This window comes from Haliotis rubra, unplaced genomic scaffold (genome assembly GCF_003918875.1).
Source record: "Haliotis rubra isolate DU_JTF1 unplaced genomic scaffold, ASM391887v1 Scf131, whole genome shotgun sequence".
NCBI classification, from domain to species: Eukaryota; Metazoa; Mollusca; class Gastropoda; order Lepetellida; family Haliotidae; genus Haliotis; species Haliotis rubra.
The window spans coordinates 18485-42592 of NW_025765237.1; the positions used below are offsets into that span (position 1 = coordinate 18485).

At 43.1% G+C, this 24108-nt stretch overlaps 1 pseudogene; it reads right to left on the reverse strand.

Moving 5' to 3' along the window:
* Window positions 1–343: 343 nt before the first annotated feature.
* On the reverse strand, window positions 344–17993 carry LOC124267392 (annotated as a pseudogene).
* Between the last annotated feature and the right edge of the window lie 6115 nt (window positions 17994–24108).

Consider the following 24108-nt stretch of genomic DNA (forward strand, 5'->3'; position numbering starts at 1 on the left):
TGACATCCGACCTGAGATAAGTTTATCATTATTCCAGCACTGGTTTCTAAATAGACATTGCTATATGGGTGAACCTGTGTGGACCTTGAACTGTATAATCCTAGAAGTCGGCCATGGATTTGCCAACAAGCTTTCGATTTGTTGTTGTTTGTGTAAGAGTGAGGGAGTGAGTTTAGTTTTACGCCGCTTTTAGCAATATTCCAGCAATATCACGACGGGGGAACCCAGAAATGGGCTTCATACAGTGTATCCAATGGCAACTCTTTGTAAGACATTTCCATGAAGCTGTAGATAGCGCAGGTACACACATGAACAATAATCACTTTCAAACATACACCATTACTAGACAGTGTGTTATGTGTTTATTGAAGATTTAATGTGCATATTTTACAGAAAGAGACGACACCAAGCCCATGCTTCATCATCCGACCAGTATCTGGGTCACGTGCGGCTGAGTACCTGAAATACACACACCAATATATCTTCCGGGTGCTGCTCTCATGAATATTGTAATATGTTATGTTATTTTTAAGCTGGAACTGAAGTGACATTTATTGATAGCCACCGTTTAACTTGTCCTGTATAGGGATGGGAGGTTAAAAACATATTTGTTCGGGTGGGCTTCACAAGGAAATTAAACTCCATTTCCCCAAAGAAAGGTCTTCGTGGTGTATATATTTTTCACTTTTGCTCAACTATCTTGCCCTCAAATCACGACATTATTCAAACACTGAGATACACGCACCTGTTCCGCTGAGAGACACAGTGAGGTCCACCCCCGCCTGTCCCAGAGTGAAGTCCTCCTCCCGGATAACCTTCCCATGATGCTTCACTCTCAGTTTGTACTCTCCCTTGAAGGCCCGTATGTTAACGTCCTGGTCACGTGATATCGGGAGGGTCTGGTTGGTTCTCCAGTCTCCCACACTAACTGGCGAACTATCTTGCCCGCAGCGTTCGGCTGTAATCATAGACAATTTGGAATGTTGTGGATGTAATAATATCCTAGATATTTAGAGGTTTATCTTATCATGGCGATTGCCTTTCTACAATGATAGGTTTGTTATGTACTGAATGACGAATAGATCCCTATGAAGAGTGGAGCAGAAGGTTCCTTTGTGGACTGAGTGATCAGTCACAGGGGTACAAGACGTTCACTGATCAGAATCACACAACCAACAATTATACTGTTTTCTGGTAAAGCAAGAAGCATAGAAAGCCGATCTAAGAGTGTACTCTACCTCAAACCCCTGTCTATATGCCTGTGACCTTGACCTACCGTGACATCCGGTCCCTCCGTCAGCACTGCCTGAGGTTTCCGAATCTGTCGGCTCCAGAAGTGCCATTGTACTATTCCCTCAACGGCGGGGTGGCTGCCGAGAAGAGTCAGTGTAACGTTGGAATATAGCTAACACCACCCCAAGAAGATATGAATCATTCAACCTGTGGACTGGAATTATACAAAAACTCAAACACGTTCTGGATAAAACACATCACACGATAAGTGTACAGACGGTGGAGATCCTATATGGGAAGATCACACATGTCAGTATACACGTCCTACCTGTAGTACAGACGGTAGAGATCCTACATGGGAAGATCACACATGTCAGTATACACGTCCCACCTGTAGTACAGACGGTAGAGATCCTACATGGGAAGATCACACATGTCAGTATACACGTCCCACCTGTAGTACAGGCGGTAGAGATCCTAAATGGGAAGATCACACAAGTCAGTATACACGTCCCACCTGTAGTACAGACGGTAGAGATCCTACATGGGAAGACCACACATGTCAGTATACACGTCCCACCTGTAGTACAGACGGTAGAGATCCTACATGGGAAGATCACACATGTCAGTATATACGTCCCACCTGTAGTACAGACGGTAGAGATCCTACATGGGAAGATCACACATGTCAGTATACACGTCCCACCTGTAGTACGGACGGTAGAGATCCTACATGGGAAGATCACACATCACAGTATACACGTCCCACCTGTAGTACGGACGGTAGAGATCCTACATGGGAAGATCACACATGTCAGTATACACGTCCCACCTGTAGTACAGGCGGTAGATCCTACATGCGAAGATCACACATGTCTGAATGTACACGTCCCACCTGTAGTACAGACGGTAGAGATCCTACATGGGAAGATCACACATGTCTGAATGTACACGTCCCACCTGTAGTACAGACGGTAGAGATCCTACATGGGAAGATCACACATGTCAGTATACACGTCCCTACTGTAGTACAGACGGTAGATCCTACATGGGAAGATCACACATGTCAGTATACAAGTCCCACCTGTAGTACAGACGGTAAAGATCCTACATGGGAGATCACAGGTGTCAGTATACAAGTCCCACCTGTAGTACAGACGGTAGAGATCCTACATGGGAAGATCACACATGTCTGAATGTACACGTCCCACCTGTAGTACAGACGGTAGAGATCCTACATGGGAAGATCACACATGTCAGTATACACGTCCCACCTGTAGTACAGACGGCAGATCCTACATGGGAAGATCACACATGTCAGTATACAAGTCCCACCTGTAGTACAGACGGTAAAGATCCTACATGGGAGATCACACGTGTCAGTATACAAGTCCCACCTGTAGTACAGACGGTAGAGATCCTACATGGGAAGATCACACATGTCAGTATACACGTCCCACCTGTAGTACAGACGGTAGAGATCCTACATGGGAAGATCACACATGTCAGTATACAAGTCCCACCTGTAGTACAGACGGTAAAGATCATACATGGGAGATCACACGTGTCAGTATACAAGTCCCACCTCTAGTACAGACGGTAAAGATCCTACATGGGAGACCATACATGTCAGTATACACGTCCCACCTGTAGTACAGACGGTAGAGATCCTACATGGGAAGATCACACATGTCAGTATACACGTCCCACCTGTAGTACAGACGGTAGATCCTACATGGGAAGATCACACAGGTCTGAATGTACACGTCCCACCTGTAGTACAGACGGTAGAGATCCTACATGGGAAGATCACACATGTCTGAATGTACACGTCCCACCTGTAGTACAGACGGTAGAGATCCTACATGGGAAGATCACACATGTCTGAATGTACACGTCCCACCTGTAGTACAGATGGTAGAGATCCTACATGGGAAGATCACACATGTCAGTATACACGTCCCACCTGTAGTACAGACGGTAGAGATCCTACATGGGAAGATCACACATGTCAGTATACACGTCCCACCTGTAGTACAGACGGTAGAGATCCTACATGGGAAGATCACACATGTCAGTATACACGTCACACCTGTAGTACAGACGTTAGAGATCCTACAAGGGAAGATCACACATGTCAGTATACACGTCCCTACTGTAGTACAGACGGTAGAGATCCTACATGGGAAGATCACACATGTCAGTATACACGTCCCACCTGTAGTACAGACGGTAGAGATCCTACATGGGAAGATCACACAAGTCAGTATACACGTCCCACCTGTAGTACAGACGGTAGAGATCCTACATGGGAAGATCACACATGTCAGTATACACGTCCCACCTGTAGTACAGACGGTAGAGATCCTACATGGGAAGATCACACATGTCAGTATACACGTCCCACCTGTAGTACAGACGGTAGAGATCCTACATGGGAAGATCACACATGTCAGTATACACGTCCCACCTGTAGTACAGACGGTAGAGATCCTACATGGGAAGATCACACAAGTCAGTATACACGTCCCACCTGTTGTACAGACGGTAGAGATCCTACATGGGAAGATCACACATGTCAGTATACACGTCCCACCTGTTGTACAGACGGTAAAGATCCCACATGGGAAGACCACACATGTCAGTATACACGTCCCACCTGTAGTACAGACGGTAGAAATCCTACATGGGAAGATCACACATGTCAGTATACACGTCCCACCTGTTGTACAGACGGTAGAGATCCTACATGGGAAGATCACACATGTCAGTATACACGTCCCACCTGTAGTACAGACGGTAGAGATCCTACATGGGAAGATCACACATGTCAGTATACACGTCCCACCTGTAGTACAGACGGTAGAGATCCTACATGGGAAGATCACACATGTCAGTATACACGTCCCACCTGTAGTACAGACGGTAGAGATCCTACATGGGAAGATCACACATGTCAGTATACAGGTCCCACCTGTAGTACAGACGGTAGAGATCCTACATGGGAGACCACACATGTCAGTATACACGTCCCACCTGTAGTACAGACGGTAGAGATCCTACATGGGAAGATCACACATGTCAGTATACAGGTCCCACCTGTAGTACAGACGGTAGAGATCCTACATGGGAGACCACACATGTCAGTATACAGGTCCCACCTGTAGTACAGACGGTAGAGATCCTCGTAGATGCGTGCCTTCTCCTGCTCGTCCGCTGTGTCCACATCCAGCTCTGTGATCATGATGGGTAGGCCTGCTTTGGCAACCTGGTCCAGACGGAACTGTAGACATACAGACACGAGTATTCAGAGACACATACGCAGACATACAGATATACAGACACCGACTAAATACCGAGATGCAGGTCGACGCTCTGATGTCAACTTGTTGTTTCAATGCAAACTTTTACACAATAGACAGTAGGTTTTATCCCGTTCCTGTCTTTACTGCCTAGGTGGCTACCAAACAGCACGTCAGATATATGTACTGATAGACAAAAGCGCATATACTCTCAAAACATCTACACGGGCAAACACTATGGAATCCTGGAAGGGACATTGTCGCGTTGTCGCCCTCTCAAATACAAGCAAAATGAGGCAAAATTAACCAAAACGCGACACGCGACATATTTTGACCTTGAAAATTGTCGCTATGTCGCCTGTCGCCCTTTTGAGGAATAGAAAAATATTATTCAAAACGCGACAATGCGACAAATGGGCGAAATGTCGCGTTGTCGCAACGTCGCGTGTCGCGTTTTGGTTTATTTTGCCTCACTTTACTTGTTTTTGAGAGGGCGACAATGCGACATGGGACAATGTCCCTTCTCAGTTCCATACAAACACAGATGAAATTACAAACACTCCCAATACACCACTCTCACATACGATCAAACACATGCATACCTCGCTTGTACATGTCGTGCAGATAACCCTAACGATCCTGTGTAATCTCGGCCAAGCCAATGTCCCGATGTAGAAACAAGGCGAGGCGCGCCTGTCCTTCCGGAATCTACTTCTCATCTTTGTTTCTGTTTTGTTTCAACCGGATGCGTCTAAGACCTACCATTATGGCAGCAGTTTAATTATCCACCTCTCACTGTTAGCGATAATGAATGGTACAAGAGGCTAACCAGTGGTCAAGGCCTTCAACAGCTAGAGCAAGTCATCATTATGTCGTTATGTCAGCAATCCACATTCCAAACTCAAACTCGATTAGTTTCGAAATATGTTATTGGTTGTGAGTGCATTAAGACATTGACCTTGACGGCCGCGATGTCGACTGGAGGACTCATGTGACTCTGTATCCCAACACCACCAACAGGAACTCCGGACTTCCGGAACGTCGTGGCCTGATCCAGATATGCCTGTATAATGGGGATGGAAGGACATACAATGTCGTTATGTGCATGCAAATAAATCTAAAATATGAGGTTTTTGACACTTAATAGGGCTTTTTTATGAAATCTGTCAATTTGACTTACTTACCTGAGAGTAAATGAACTTAACGTCACTGTGAAACCCTGTCAGTGTTTTCAGATGACAAAATATTGAACCAAGGAAGGATTAACAATATATGGATGAACAACTTCTTTTTCACAGTGAGAGCGACGTCTCGGTGTAGGTTCTAACACCGTTAGCAAAGGATTAACAGAATAAAGATTGAGAGGCATGTATCTACAATGGAGATTAGCATTGCAGTAGCATGCGGAAGCCACATTGCTTAAGATATACAAGTGTTGACACGTAAAGCCTGCAGTATACACAAAGGGACTGTGACTGATGGGGATCCTGGATGACCCTAACCCTGTAGGGTAAGTTTCGTCTAAATGTTTAACTCCAGATTCAGACAACATTTCAGCTACGTAACCTCGACATGTAAACAGTTGAATCTGGACGATCCGATGACCGATGTCATGAGCAGCCATGCACACCCCAGGGCACGGAGACTGAGTCGCATCTATAACATCAGTCGCCTAGGACCAATTCAAACCCAGAATCGCCATGGCGTGTGTGAGATGAGACCATACATTTCTCTCTCAGAAGCCGGCCGCCTCCGTGGTGTAGTGGTTAGAGCGGAAGGTCGCGGGTTCGATCCCCGATCGCGTCATACCAAAAGACCTTAAAATATGGTACTTGTTGGTCCCTGCCTGGCGCTCGGCATTAATGGGTACAACAAGGACTGGTCGGCTTGGAGTCAGTATAATGTGTCTGAGTGGGCTTCACTGCGGCATGGTATCTCAGTGGGCTAGCACTATAAAACCTTCTTCAGTCTGGGCTAGTACAAGCAGCCGCACATACACATACACACGCATGCACGTCGTCATAAGAGCGAAATATTCTCAAGCACGACGTTAAACCCAATTTCACCTCACCTCACCTCTCAGAAGCCAGCTCCATGAGTGTTAAAAACACTGATCGGTAGGAAACAATGTACTTCACATGTAATGGTGTATGTAGAATGTGGGCGTCACCCGTGGCTCCCACGTCATTTCAGTGATAAAGATACGTTAGGTATTTATACTGAACGTTTTCGGTGTAAGAACTGGCTCTTTACATATATGTTACTGTTTAGCATGAAACAATCAATGAAAATCAATATTTGTAAAAGAAAACATTCATTGTCACAAAGACAAACAATTGTTGATATATAGATGCAAAAGTGGACCTCCGTTCAACTAGTAAATGGATCTATAAGTTCTACAAACCACTGTTATCTACTGACAGTTTTTTAATGGATGTCAACCTGAAAAGGTTCAGAACGTTCATAGCACAACGTAGACGTAGTGCGCTTAGATTAAAGATTAAACTAGCACAATAATAGACTGAGAGATCACACATTGTGAACGCACTGTCGATTGGAGGAGGATGGACGCTGTACACTTACAATATCCCGATAAAAGACAATACCATACTATGTGATTCTTCAAAATACACCCGTGAAGGTCCGGGCTAGAATATTGATCTTCAGCAACCCATGCTTGTCGTAAGAGGCAACTAACGGGATCGGGTGGTCAGGCTCGCTGACTTGGTTGACACATGTCATCGGTTCCCAATTGCGCAGATCGATGCTCATGTTGTTGATCACTGGATTGTCTGGTCCAGATTCGATTATTTACAGACCGCCGCCATATAGCTGGAATATTGCTGAGTGCCGTGTAAAACTAAACTCACTCACTCACTCACTTCAAAATACATTTGTTTCCTTGATGAAGCCAGTCGACACTGATATTGTTTGTAACCTTTGCATATGTATCTTGCCATGGTAGTTGGTAAGTCACTGTGATGCGTGTAGTGGGGGCCTGTGGTATTCCAGTATTGAGAATAAAGATGTATTGACTGAGATGGAATAACGTCCCTGACGCACTACTTACAAACGTGTCCAACTGACTCTTGACGATGTTGTAGTCGTTGAGGAAGAGTTTGACTGCTGGGTCTGCTTTGTGTGTCTCTCTGAACATCCACATGGTGATGTTGGGGTCTTTGAGTTTCTGTTCGTAGAAGTCGCCGTGAAGATTCTCGTTGTTCACGTCCCAGTGTTGGAGTCTAGGGACAATGTATTCAATGATAAAATTGCAAATTGTGGCTATGTGAGAATTTTTGTGTGTGTGTGTGTGTGTGTGTGTGCGTGCGTGCGTGCGTGCGTGCGTGCGTGCGTGCGTGCGTGTGTTAGTCCGAGTTACAGTTGTTTCAGTGCTCGCCCATGATACTAGTTTAACATGGACACCTCACCCACAGACACAGTTCTCGTTGTCCGCATCCAATGAGGGGTAGGTTTTCTTGGAGTCCGTACAGGTAGTATAGATGTCACATTAATCAGCCAGGAGTGGGTAAGTCAGTCTCTGTGATTACAAACATGTCGAAACAAATATACTTCCAGGCAAAAGTTAGTGTGATCAACACATTTGTTTATATAAATGAGAATATATTTAACGCATTTAAACATTCAGATAAAGTACACTTAATCCATAACCGAAACAGGGCCCTGTCGGTAGTTTTGCGTGCGTATTTTGTGCTTTCAAGAAGTCAAGAAAAAAGGCATAAAACGTGCCCTTTTAAAAAGTGTGCCTCTAAGCCTCGAATCATTGTCACCCAAATCATTGTTTAGACGTCGGCGGGTCCGAAAAACATAATTTTGGAAGAATCTGCTTGCTTTCTCTATGCCACGGCTAACTGAAAATTAATGATGGTGAGCCATTGGAATGCTTGAAACCGGAACGCCCCAGCGTAACGTTGTATAGCAGTTTAACGTGCACAGGGACACCATATGCCGCTTTTGGAGATGTTATCAACACAATACCGTGGAATGCTTTTCTTTCAATATTAAAAAGGTCTCATAAAAAAAATATCAGTAGTCAATTCACATATGTAACTTCAAGTCAATCACAATATGTGAGTATATGTTCAAGCAGTTATGTCAATGCAACACGTTTAACCCACCTAGCATCACGGAATGAAAAGCAGGGCACACGATCATGAAACCGACCACTTACTTCCCCTTGAGGCCGCCTACCAGTTCGTGAATCCGTTTGGCCATGAGGAGTCTGAGTTCAGATCCAGTCTTGTTGTACTGCCAGTCTGGGATGTCCTTCACGACGTCCCAAAATATATTGTGACCTTTGACCTTCTTTCTGTAACATTAACACTTTATACATTGAAGGCAAGACGGAGTGCATTAGAACCATTCAGTATACGTTAACCACACTGCAATGAGGAAACAGTGGAAACCGCGTGAAACCCTGTCAGTGCGTTCCTGTAACGTGTGTACCATCGGTGTGAGCTGACATTGTTCTCTGAAAAGGTTACTAACAAAACCACTAGAGCTTCTGAGAAATTACAGCTGATGAGGTGAGGTGAAATTGGGTTTAACGTCGTGGTTGAGAATATATCGCTCATATGACGACGTGCATGCGTGTGTATGTGTATGTGCGGCTGCTTGTACTAGCCCAGACTGAAGAAGGTTTTATAGTGCCAGCCCACTGAGATACCATGCCGCAGTGAAGCATGAATACCCCACTCAGACACATTATACTGACTCCGAGCCGACCAGTCCGGGTTGTACCCATTAATGCCGAGCGCCAGGCAGGGACCAACAAGTACCATATTTTAACGTCTTTTGGTATGACACGGTCGGGGATCGAACCCGCGACCTTCCGCTCTCCGGGCGGGCGCTCTAACCACTACACCATGGAGGCGGTCTACAGCTGATGAACTGATCAAGGCTGGTGTTTGGTATTCCTGATGATCAATGGTTTTCGACAAGCCAAAACGTTTAGTGGCTGTATGCCTGAGGATGATTTGTGGTGAGCATTATTAATAACAACCATTGGTGCTCACCATTATTTGAGATCCAGATTCGATACAGGCCGTGAGTACATGGCTACATCATTGTCATAATTTGAACATAGACAACATTCACTCACTCACTCACATTCATCCACCCCACCCCCCTTTCCTCGTCCCTCATACGTCACCACCCCATATAACACCCTCCTGTCTGTGTGGGACATACCCGTGTTTGAGGAGTGCGTCAATGGCAGTGAAGGGCCGCGAGTACCGAAGTTGTCCCTGTGGAAAGAACACGGTTCTATCTTTAACACACTCTTTACCTCACAGAATGTGTCACATGATCTGTCACACAGAAAACATCTGTGAAACGTATATTCTTGTAAACAACAACTAACCAGCATCTGTGTCATGAAATAAGGTCAAGACTTATTGGAAACAACGTGGGAAATTAACAACACTGTAAATGAAAAATGTTTCACGGTGCGCTTCTTCAGTTCCTGACAGGTGAATCTCGACAGATGTTAAAAGGTTAAATTGACAGGATGGTTGCCCGATGACTGAAGCATTTGTTCGTCACACTAAAGACGTCCAAGAGAGGGTCCCTCTCTGGTATCCCAGGAAAATAAATACCTGTTCATTTACTTGAAAACCTATTTACGAGTACTCAAAGAATGTTGCACAATTTGTATGTTACAAAACAAAATTTCGACAAAATTGGCGTTTAGTAATTCTGTTGTATTGAAACAATAAAAGCTATACTTAATTACAAGCTAATGTAAGCGGAAAAACAAGAATGTCTGCTCCGGAGGTGCTGACGTTGTCTAAGATTCTCAGAATGTTTCTGTGTACCTCCACACGTTCCGTGGCTCTCCACTTGAGGGTGTTAGCCAGGACTCCCCACTCAAAGTTCTTGTAGAAGTAGTCCTGGTACTTCCTGTAGCTGGGGTCAACTATCATATCGGCGTGAACAGCTGAGCCGATGATGAACTCGCTGGAGGTCTGCTCTAACTGAAAGTCAAACATTACTTCAGTGTTCTGCTGTCTGTCCGGGAGTTAGTAGAGTAATGTTGCCAAGACGTCATGTATGCTGGTCTATGCTGGTCTATATCAACACGGGTAGCGACGACACAAGATTAAAGTAGAACTGTCGCTAATATGTATAGTGACATACACATTAAGGACTTATTGTGGACTTGTTGTGTACTCATCCTGAACTTATTGCAGACGTATTATGGACTTATTATGGAAAGGGTTCTGTCTCGTTTTTGTTCAACTAAATTATCTTCACCATCTGTTCCATGAAAGTCGTACCCATTATGGGTATCACACAATACACCGCATGTTAGAAACTTTTTGGAATCGTTTTGCCTCAAATGAGGTCTGGAACTGAATCTCAACAAATCCAATATTGTTGTGTTCGGTAACAGCGGCATCATTAAAACGAGTGAGGTTTCCGCAATCAACCGCAAAGGTAGTGACATAGTATAAATACCTCAGTATAATATTTTCGTCGAGACTGGTTTGGACAAAGGCGTGTGAAACCCTCGCTCAACAAGCATATAAAGCCTGTTTGCCTGTATTTATTCTTTTCCAAATGAAAAAGGAAATTACCTGTGCAACCGCTCGCACGATTTTCAACAAACAAATAGCTCGTATATTACTATGGAGCCGAAGTTTGGGGAGATACTTATTCTAAGGAAATAGACAGGATCCAAACGATGTTTTTCAAAAGATTTCTAAAATTGGTAAGTTTGCATCAAACAAAGCCATCCTCGGAGAACTAGGACGTCATCCCATGTTTGTACTCACCCAAATAAAAATGATTAAGTTTAGGTTCAAGTTGCTGTCAATGAACGAGCATCGTTACCCACCCACCCCCGACAGTGTTACAATATGCTTAAAACATTCGATGATGTGGGTAAAACCAATTGGACTACAAAAGTTGGATCCATATTATTCCTGAGCGGGTTCTCGAATGTGTGGATAAACCAAGGCGTCGGAGATGTGAGATTATTTATGTACATCTTCAAGCAGAGAGTTAAGGGTATCGTCTTTCAAACATGGCACACAGAAATCAGTAATTCCAAGTTCCTCGACCATTACTCACAACTTAAACACGACGGAAACCTAGAATTATGCGTAACAGAATTGAAATATCATCATTTTATCCAGGCATTCTGTAAATTCCGAATATCCCACAACAAGTCAACAAATATAGGACTAACAAGGAAACAACAACAACAGAAGTTTACTGTCCACACTGTGGTGCTCGGGAAATTGAAAAGGAATCCACGTTTTTTTCAATGTGTCAGAAATATCAGCATATACGAGATGAATATTTCTTACAGCTATAAAATGTTTATAATGGACAATTAACTATTTCAGCCATTTTCAAGTCTAAAAACCGTCACGTAATCCATATAACTGCTTTGTTCCTTCACCATATCTTCAAACTTAGAGCAACCTTTGTACACCGATGTTGACCACTATTAATTTATTCAAATGAATTGTAAACCGTATTATAGGCTACTAGGCCCGCATTACAAATAAAACTGTCTGTCTGTCTGTCTGTCTGCATGTTAGAAATGCTGTTAACAATGCCATTATATAAGGCGTTTCCTCTTTCAAGTAAGTAAACGGTTTCAAGTTGCATGTATTTTAGTCATGTCCCCTGTTGTCAGTTTGATATTTGAAGTAATGCAGGTCTTGGCTATTCACGGGTTCGGTGAAAGACTCAACCACAGGTATGGTGCCAAGTTTGGAATGGAACCAGCTATGAAAGGTTTCTGTCGCTCATGATGTCCCAAGGAAACACAACTCTCTGTTCCCTGGATGACTGGGCCACTAATGTCCATTTCAGTTGACACTGATTACAAATTACCTGAACATGTGTTTGGTTGTACAATCATTACTCACGTGATCTGAAACATACTTACATCCACAGTTAATCCCCTTGGGTCGATCTGTGAACCGGCGAGTCTGTAATCAAACAGCTTGGGTGTGTTAACATTGGTATGTGTCGAATGAAGCATTCAGCTTTATCAACATCTTTTTTAACTCACTGAAGATGCAACTATGTAGTTTTCTTCTAAATATTTGATAAGTATTCTTAATGTCATCAGTCACAAGCAGATGAGAAATAGTGTGTGTGATAATTCTCAGCATTCTTGCTGGTCTCTAAAACAACAAAGAATTAGATACAAAAGACATCTGTCACCATGGTTACCTACTTGATAGTGACGTTTGCTTTCCTCAGTGTCTCTATCCTGTCGTCTGCTGCAGACCGGAAGTTGTGTAGAGGAGGTACTTCCTCAAAAATGGCCGAGTCAAGGAGGTAGTTTACTTGTGGTTGATCAATTTCAATGTACACCTTAAACGTTTTGGTGTCTGAAATTAGTGGGTTTGTTTTTTTAAATTTCCAATATTACTTCATAATATCGCTATTACATTATACATAGCGAGCATGAGTATGATATTATCGCAGTATTCAGCAACATTCTATACGAGTAACACATAAAATAGGTCTCGCTCAGTACACCTATGTGAAAAATCAAACACGCGAACTCTTGAGGCCCACTTGTCTGCCCCAGTGAAGTCATCACAGTGATATTTTCTGCTGAGAGTTGAAAAGTGGTGCCTCCCCTTGCCCCACGGAATACAGGACTCCCCTGCACAGAGCATCCTGTGTGGTAAACTGTGTGTCAGTCATCGTGGGCCGACTCCGAGACTGACAACTCCTAAACTTCCTATGCTTGTTGGTGACGTCTCGCAGAAGCTACACATTCTTACAATTGCAGAAATAATATCTTAGAAATACGATTTGACGTTCGCCATAAAACAAGCCATTCGTTGTTTTGGTCACTGAATACAAATTGTTCGCTTAGATCATCTTTCTAAACAAACTATTCATTTGAAAATACTTCACACATGAAATGAATGAGACGTCTTTCCAAACTTACTGTTAGGTATGATATAGTCCCCTCCTATCAGATGCCACCCTGTACCAAGCTGTATGTAGGGATACTTGTCACCACACTTACTGTTAGGTATAAGATAGTCCCCTCCTATCAGATGCCACCCTGTACCAAGCTGTATGTAGGGAGACTTGTTACCACACTTACTGTTAGGTATGAGATAGTCCCCTCCTATCAGATGCCACCCTGTACCAAGCTGTATGTAGGGAGACTTGTCACCACACTTACTGTTAGGTATGAGATAGTCCCCTCCTATCAGATGCCACCCCTGTACCAAGCTGTATGTAGGAAACTTGTCACCACACTTACTGTTAGGTATGAGATAGTCCCCTCCTATCAGATGCCACCCTGTACCAAGCTGTATGTAGGGAAACTTGTCACCACACTTACTGTTGGGTATGAGATAGTCCCCTCCTATCAGATGCCACCCTGTACCAAGCTGTACGTAGGGAGACTTGTCACCACACTTACTGTTGGGTATGAGATAGTCCCCTCCTATCAGATGCCACCCTGTACCAAGCTGTATGTAGGGAAACTTGTCACCACACTTACTGTTGGGTATGAGATAGTCCCCTCCTATCAGATGCCACCCTGTACCAAGCTGTACGTAGGGAGACTTGTCACCACACTTACTGTTAGGTATGAGATAGTCCCCTCCTATCAGATGCCACCCTGTACCAAGCTGTATGTAGGGAGACTTGTTACCACACTTACTGTTGGGTATGAGATAGTCCCCTCCTATCAGATGCCACCCTGTACCAAGCTGTATGTAGGGAGACTTGTTACCACACTTACTGTTAGGTATGAGATAGTCCCCTCCTATCAGATGCCACCCTGTACCAAGCTGTATGTAGGGAGACTTGTTACCACACTTACTGTTGGGTATGAGATAGTCCCCTCCTATCAGATGCCACCCTGTACCAAGCTGTATGTAGGGAGACTTGTCACCACACTTACTGTTAGGTATGAGATAGTCCCCTCCTATCAGATGCCACCCTGTACCAAGCTGTATGTAGGGAGACTTGCCCATCTTGTCGTGGTGATGTCTTCCTGTTTACAGAAGATACCTTGCCTTAGTAGTCGGGTGGTTCTTTAATGGCTTCACAGGTTCTTTAATGTCTACACATTCACTTAAATATTCACTTAACCGAAAAGCAAGAGGAGAATTGTCCCCGAATCCCGTGAGTGTCTGTGAAAGGAGGATTCGAAATTTTTAGGAGGAGCAACAACTCATTTCGTTTTAGGACATCAAGAGAACAAACGTTTATAGATAGGGGAACCAAATCCTTAGACAAATACAGTTTACATATGATCTATGGTTGTGTTACTTGAGAATGCAAGTCATACCATGTTCTATGGTTGTGTTACTTGAGAAGGCAAATCCTACCCTGTGTTGTCACGATGTCTACGTTGATGTTGACGCCATGGTACAAGTGACCTGGTAGCTGGTTCAACAGTTTGACGTAGGCACTGAAGGTGTATCTGTGACCTGGCTGGACCGGAACCACCTGGGCAGGACCTGAGGATCTCGACCTTCTACAGATTCAATACACATGTATATTTTATTTATTTATTTATTTATAGAAATAGACATATATGTATTTGACATTAAACAGCATTTATCTTAGGATATGTACAGTCAGAACAAGCCAGGCCCTAAACAACAGAGACTAACAGAAAACTCGAAGAAATACAAACTTTACCTTCACAACCTCGATTATCTGACGCACCGACACCACGTTGCTTACATAACCTGCACATTTTGTATCATAAACCAAAGTTTATAGAAGGGAAATACCCTTCATGCAACATTAAATATAGAATGTTAAAGCCAGAGAAGTCACTTTCAATCATCGGCTGATTCCACTGGAAAGAAGGATGTGATGAAATAATGATGAAAATGACAGTGGTGATGCTTGATGTTCACAAATATGCTAAACAAGTCCTGTCCTCGTCCTGTAGCACATATTTCCAACAATAGAATCTACTATATGAATTATAGTAAAATGATAAATAAACTCTGTCAAAAAAGAAACGCAACCCCTGTCCTCAGATATGAAAAATTCGTTTGAATGAAGTTATTGCTTCCAAACTAAATTTTATTCGAATGTATTGAAATGATACACGTAATTAATGAAGATTACCATCCAAACAACTGCATTTGTACGCATAAGTGTATTTTATTGCTTATTCCGTCACAACGCATGAAATGACCCTCATGGTGACTTCGCACAAAAAAAACACATGCAAATGATGAAAATGGCAGTTAATGTAGGGGTGTATAAAAGCCCATGTGCTTCCGTATTATATTCATTCATTTGTCGCCGAAAAGCTGTGTTAAAAATGCCACGATTGAGTGCTGCCGACCGAAATATCGCCATTGGTCGTGTTCAAGCCGGAGAAAGTTTTGGAACTGTTGCACGGCACCTAAATGTTCACAAAACAACGATATCCCGACTTTGGAGCCGCTACAACAACTTCAATTTGACCAACGATCGCCCGAGAAGTGGAAGGCCAGAATCACGACCCCCGTCAAGACCGGTACATCCGGGTCCATCACCTGCGTAATCGGCATGCCCTACCAACCGTGACTGCCACACAAATACCAGGTTTGAGGAGAGTGTCAGCTCAAACGATTAGGAACCGTCTGAAAGAAGCGGGTTTACGTGCCTGTAGACCAGTTGTTGGACCTGTACTACGCCCCTACATCGACGCCGACGACTCAGGTGGTGCATCAACGTAAGGATACGGACTTTACAAAACTGGAGGCGAATCTGGTTTTCTGATGAATCACGTTTTCTTTTGCAACGTCACGACGGAAGACAGCGTCTGTATAGGAGACGTCATAAACGTTTTGCGCCCATCTGCGTCCGACAGGTGGACAGATTTGGCGGAGAAAGCGTCATGGTTTGGGGAACCATCTCATACAACCAGAAATCAGACTTGGTGATCGTTCCAGGGAACCTGACAGCCCAACGTTACATCAACCACGTGTTAGAGCTTCACCTTCTCCCGATTATTGACCAACAGACACAGATTTTTCAACGGGACAACGCCCGGCCTCATACTGCACGTGCAACAATGAACTTTCTGCAGAATTCCAACGTCAATGTCTTGCCATGACCCTCTAAATCACCAGACCTCAACCCTATTGAACACCTGTGGGATACTCTGGATCGACGCGTACGTCAACGTCAGCCGCCGCCACAGACGCTGCAACAGCTCGCCGTTGCACTGCAGGAGGAGTGGAGAGCCATTCCCCAGGAAAGAATCCGGCGTCTTATCCGTTCTTGTCCAAGGAGATGCCGTGCAGTGATTGCAGCGCGTGGTGCTCATACGAGATACTGAGAAAGACGCCCCCCTGGTGACAAACTGGTGTCTGTGAGATGACTTTTGAAATGACAATTTTAAACATGCCCATCTGGGTTATTATTCTGCCAAATTTCAGACTTCTGTCTTAAATAATAAAAATGCCGTGTCGTCCTAAAACTTCAGATCAAAATCTCTAAAATACAGGGGTTGCGTTTCTTTTTTGACAGAGTTTACTTTCTCAGTCGTAAGGACTAAATGTTTTAACATAACTGCTTCGTGAAAGATTTTCCTAATGCTAACTTATCTTTTATCTTAATAATCTCTATTTATCTCTCGTTCTCCCAAGATAAATAGTAGTCACTCTTCAGTGTGTTCTGGCTATTCCAGCAGGTACCGTTATTCCAGATGCCACATACAAGCTGAACACCCGTAAACATGTACCGTAAACAATATTGTTGGTATACAGCGAGTGGAATACTTTGTATATTCGCTGTTCAGGCTCCAATAGTCAAGCCACTCTCTCGTTCCCAGTTAAGTGTCAGTGGTACAGCACAGCACCGTCAGACTACCATATGTTAAGGACACTTGAAGTAAAACTGAAGTGTGTAAGTACAAAGTTCTCAAGAGTTCTCTAGAGCTGGAGCTAATTTCACCAGAGGATTTCCTCAAAGGGTTACTCTAAATCGCGTGTTGATTAACATTTTGACTCTCTATGTTGCCTTTTTATTTGTTTACCCTTTAATTGTTCGTATGGAATTAAAGCATCTTCCAGAAACAGATCAGATGAATTGCGTACTGTATTGTTCTTCCTTCTATGGTAGTCCACTCGGCCATGGTTGGATACACAGTAGCCCTGCACCAGTAGTACATCAACACACTCAGTAGCGTCAACACACTAAGTGAATATGGAAACTTACAGTCATTTTACGTCATTGGAAACAATCTGATGACACTACAAAACACTCTATTTATAGTTTCCCGGAGACTACCTGTTGTGGACCTTCACACTGTGACTTCCGGTGTGGCTGTCTGGAGACAAGGTCAGGTCGCACGTGCACGTCCAAGCCGTTTTTGGACTTCCAGCCTCGAAGTCGCCATCTTGCAATACATTCGGAACACACCATGCCCCGCCCAGGGTTAGGACAAACAGAGCCACAACCACCATGTTGGTGTCTAGAGAACACATTCAGTTTCTTATCTTCGTTGATTATATGTGGCCTTGACCTTTCGCCTCTACAGATGACCACTACAGTTTTATGTGGGTCTGAGGCTCAGACTAGCTGATTCCTTCAGTGTTGTACAGGCATGTTCGTATACAGCTGGGGCGGTGGGGTAGCTTAGTGGTTAAAGCGTTGGCTCGTCACGCCGAAGACCCGGGTTCGAATCCCCACATGGGTACAATGTGTGAAGCCCATTTCTGGTGTCCCCCGCCGTGATGTTGCTGGAATATTGCTAAAAGCGGCGTAAAACCAAACTCAGTCAGTCGTATACAGCTGATCAACCAAACCGTATAACCAATGAATGTGAACTCATCACCACAGGTTCCTTATACACACAGGGGACACAACTCTGCGTAGTGTATGCCATGGCCTCAATAGTGCTTAGGAGTGAAGTGTCTGCTTCTTGCTGCCCAAAGGGGCGGTGGGGTAGCTTAGTGGTTAAAGCGTTGGCTCGTCACGCCGGAGACCCGGAATCGAATCCCCACATGGGTACAATGTGTGAAGCCCGTTTCTGGTGTCCCCGCCGTGATGTTGCTGGAATATTGCTAAAAGCGGCGTAAAACCATACTCAGTCAGTCTTGCTGCCCAAACGTTTGGGTTTATGGAAATGATAATGATAATGACAGTCTGTGAAATAATGTATGAAATAAGGATGAACGGTAACCAAACAAGCTCACCACATCCAGACTGACATTGGTACTTGACCTGTTTTAGGAACTGAATAAATAGAAGCCCTTCTGACGATGCGTACCCTAATTCTTTGCACGTGATACACGCTGTTATACATTTTCCTGTCTTTCCCACATTTGTTTATGGGGCGACAATGGGACAATACGACGTAGTTTGACTGCAGAGTCGTCACTGTGGAGAAAACAACAAAATACAACCACTGTGCAAAATATCGCGTGACAAAATGACGCGATTTCTATATTGTGTGTTGATTGTGTCACATGGTGTTTGGTTATATTAGAGTGATAAGACAACTATGTCCTTTCCGGGATGGTGATACGTGCCAACATACCGTACACCAGTGTGCTTATTTCCTGCCTTTCAAGTCAACAGGAAAGGAAAGTACCATCCGGCTCGTCATACCATGCATATCTGACATAGCCTGTCACAGTAATTGAGACACAACCCTATCGAAACGCAAATGAAGAAAATCTAGGTTTTCCTCAGGTTCACATCTCATTGGGGTTCCTTTAAATTTAAATTGTTTTTTTGTTTCGATCAAAATTATATAATTTCATAGACTAAGGGTTAGTATATGTGTGTGCGTGCATGCGTGCGTGAGAGCGTGCGTATGTGTGCTTCGAAACAGGAAACGCAGATCGGAAACAATGTTTCATGTCTCGCTGGGCCGGGCCCCTAGTTTGTGTTACGTACTTGCACAATGTGTAGCATGACCCGTCGTTATCTCAAGTCACCAAGTCCCCCCTTCCCCCATCCCCGCCCCTGCTCTGTGGGCGATTGTTTACTGTGTGCCATTTAGTATTGTGATGTAGATCTGACCTTCCCATTGTGTGTTTCTCTGTACCGTCCCGCAGCATCAACACTGGGAGACTTCAACATGGTGGCCACCGCCATTGATCTGCTGGCTGTGGTGTGGTTAGGCACTGTTGTTGGCAGGTAGGTTCTTCACAGTTACATCATTTGGTTGTTTGGATCTTCATTGGTTTCCTGCTGACAGTGTTTATGTTCCCGTGTTACCTCTAATGGTTTAACTATGGACAGTGTATCATTATATTGGTGAACACAGTGTATCACAATAGATAGGTGGAAATAATGTATCACAATAGATAGGTGGAAATATTGTATCACAATAGATAGGTGGAAATAATGTATCACAATAGATCGGTGGAAATAATGTATCACAATAGATAGGTGGAAATATTGTATCACAATAGATAGGTGGAAATAATGTATCACAATAGATAGGTGGAAATAATGTATCACAATAGATAGGTGGAAATATTGTATCACAATAGATAGGTGGAAATAATGTATCACAATAGATAGGTGGAAATAATGTATCACAATAGATAGGTGGAAATATTGTATCACAATAGATAGGTGGAAATAATGTATCACAATAGATTGGGGAAGCAGTGTGTCATTATAGATTGTTAAACACAGTGTATCACAATAGATAGGTGGAAATATTGTATCACAACAGATAGGTGGAAATATTGTATCACAATAGATAGGTGGAAATAATGTATCACAATAGATAGGTGGAAATATTGTATCACAATAGATGGAGTGGTGGAAATAATGTATCACAATAGATAGGTGGAAATAATGTATCACAATAGATAGGTGGAAATAATGTATCACAATAGATAGGTGGAAATAATGTATCACAATAGATAGGTGGAAATAATGTATCACAATAGATAGGTGGAAATAATGTATCACAATAGATAGGTGGAAATATTGTATCACAATAGATAGGTGGAAATAATGTATCACAATAGATAGGTGGAAATATTGTATCACAATAGATAGGTGGATACATTAATAATAGGTGGAAATATTGTATCACAATAGATAGGTGGAAATAATGTATCACAATAGATAGGTGGAAATATTGTATCACAATAGATAGGTGGAAATAATGTATCACAATAGATAGGTGGAAATAATGTATCACAATAGATAGGTGGAAATATTGTATCACAATAGATAGGTGGAAATAATGTATCACAATAGATTGGGGAAGCACTGTGTCATTATAGATTGTTAAACACAGTGTATCACAATAGATAGGTGGAAATATTGTATCACAATAGATAGGTGGAAATAATGTATCACAATAGATAGGTGGAAATAATGTATCACAATAGATAGGTGGAAATATTGTATCACAATAGATAGGTGGAAATAATGTATCACAATAGATAGGTGGAAATAATGTATCACAATAGATAGGTGGAAATATTGTATCACAATAGATAGGTGGAAATAATGTATCACAATAGATTGGGGAAGCAGTGTGTCATTATAGATTGTTAAACACAGTGTATCACAATAGATAGGTGGAAATATTGTATCACAATAGATAGGTGGAAATATTGTATCACAATAGATAGGTGGAAATAATGTATCACAATAGATAGGTGGAAATATTGTATCACAATAGATAGGTGGAAATATTGTATCACAATAGATAGGTGGAAATAATGTATCACAATAGATAGGTGGAAATAATGTATCACAATAGATAGGTGGAAATAATGTATCACAATAGATAGGTGGAAATAATGTATCACAATAGATAGGTGGAAATAATGTATCACAATAGACTGGTGAACACAATGTATCACTGTAGACTGGTGAACACGATGTACCACTATGGACTGGTGAACACAATGTATCACTGTAGACTGGTGAACACAATGCATCACTATGGACTGGTGAACACAATGTATCACTGTAGACTGGTGAACACAATGCACCACTATGGACTGGTGAACACAATGTATCACTATGGACTGGTGAACACAATGTACCACTATGGACTGGTGAACACAATGTATCACTGTAGACTGGTGAACACAATGTATCACTATGGACTGGTGAACACAATGTATCACTGTAGACTGGTGAACACAATGTATTACTGTAGACTGGTGAACACAATGTATCAGTGTAGACTGGAGAACACAATGTACCACTATGGACTGGTGAACACAATGTACCACTATGGACTGGTGAACACAATGTATCACTATGGACTGGTGAACACAATGTATCACTGTAGACTGGTGAACACAATGTATCACTGTAAACTGGTGAACACAATGCATCAGTATGGACTGGTGAACAAAAATCCAGCTACATAGATCTATGTCCACCAGTCCATAATGCTACCTAGACCTCTGTCCACCAGTCTATAATGCTACCGGGATCTCTGTCCACCAGTCTATAATGCTACCGGCATCTCTGTCCACCAGTCTATAATGCTACCGGCATCTCTGTCCACCAATCCATAATGCTACCGGGATCTGTCCACCAGTTCATAATGCTACCGGGATCTCTGTCCACCAGTCCATAATGCTACCGGGATCTCTGTCCACCAGTCCATAATGCTACCGGGATCTCTGTCCATCAGTCCATAATGCTACCGGGATCTCTGTCCGCCAGTCCATAATGCTATCGGGATCTCTGTCCACCAGTCCACAATGCTACCGGGATCTCTGTCCACCAGTCCATATTGCTACCGGGATCTCTGTCCACCAGTCCATAATGCTACCGGGATCTCTGTCCGCCAGTCCATAATGCTACCGGGATCTCTGTCCACCAGTTCATAATGCTACCGGGATCTCTGTCCGCCAGTCCATAATGCTACCTAGATCTCTGTCCGCCAGTCCATAATGCTACCAAGATCTCTGTCCGCCAGTCTATAATGCTATCTAGATCTGTGTCCACCAGTCCATAATGCTATCTAGATCTCTGTCCACCAGTCCATAATTGTACCTAGATCTGTGTCTATCGGTGCATAATGCTACTTAGACCTCTGTCCGCCAGTCCATAATGCTACCGGGATCTGTGTCCACCAGTCCATAATGCTACCTAGATCTGTGTCTATCAGTGCATAATTGTACCTAGAGCTGTGTCCACCAGTCCGTAATTGTACCAAGATCTGTGTCCGCAATCCATAATGCTACCGGGATCTCTGTCCACCGGTCTCATAATGATAAGTAGATCGGTGTCCATCAGTCCATATTGCTATCTCGATTTCTAACCATCAGTCGATAATGTTAAATAGATCGGTGTCCATCAGTCCATAATGCTGCCTCGATCTCTAACCATCAGGCCATAATGTTAATTAGATCTCTGTCCACCAGTCCATAATGCTACCGGGATCTCTGTCCGCCAGTCCATAATGCTACCAAGATCTCTGTCTATCAGTCCATAATGCTACATAGGTCTCAGTCTACCAGTCCATAATGCTATCGGGATCTCTGTCCATCAGTCCATAATGCCACCGGGATCTCTGTCCATTAGTCAATAATGCCACCGGGATCTCTGTCCATCAGTCTATAATGCTACCTAGATCTCTGTCTATCAGTCCATAATGCTACCGGGATCTCTGTCCATGAGTCCATAATACTACCGGGATCTCTGTCTATCTGTCCATAATGCTACCTAGCTCTCTGTCTATCAGCCCACAATGCTACCAAGATTTCTGCATTATTTTAAAAGCATACCTTCCCACTTTTGTGTTTTGAGTTGTAACGATCATGACTCTAAACACAGTGTTTATTCTTCATACATATGTTACATTCAAAACAGAAACAAATGCGACAACCACCATGGATGATCTCAATCATCTGTTTGCAGCGTCCAAGAACCTGTGGTCCTGACCGTGGCGCCGAAACACGTCCGGTTCCTGCAGCGCACGACCTTGATGTGTAGCGCCGCGGGGGTGGAGGGAGGGGGGCTCAATGTGACGCTCAAAGTCAGGGATGAGAGCTCCACACGACCTTTCTTCAACCAAACTCTGTTCTTCCAGAAAGGTGGGCTTTAGCTAAATAAAGCTATGATTAGTTAGGATATATACTACCCATCAAAAGTTTAGACTCACTAGTGTAAATGTAGCCTCTTATTTCAGTCAACTGTTCTAAACTTGATTTTGCAAAATATTCAGTTCAGTTTAAGGGTACTGTTTACACATGAACTAATGCATTGTAAAACAAATTCGTAACGTTGAACAGATTATTGTCATGAGTTCAGTAAATGATGAAAATCAGTGAAAATTGGCGAATTCTTAAGAAAACTTTACACCAAAACGCAGCTGTTCACATGAACGATATTTGCACATGCTTTTTAGCAATTTGATGCATGATCCTCGTGCAATTCATCTACATAAAGTTTGCAGTTGGCTCCCCCAAGTTAGTGGAGAAATTCATCTTCGATGTAACCATATGTATATGTATAACATATAGTGAGTGCTTTAGGTGAGTCTAAACTTTTGATGGGTAGTATAATACCCTGCCGTTTCAGAACTCTGTGACATAGGACATAATATGCTGTCGTTACACAACCCTATGACGTAGGATATAACACTGTCGTTACACAA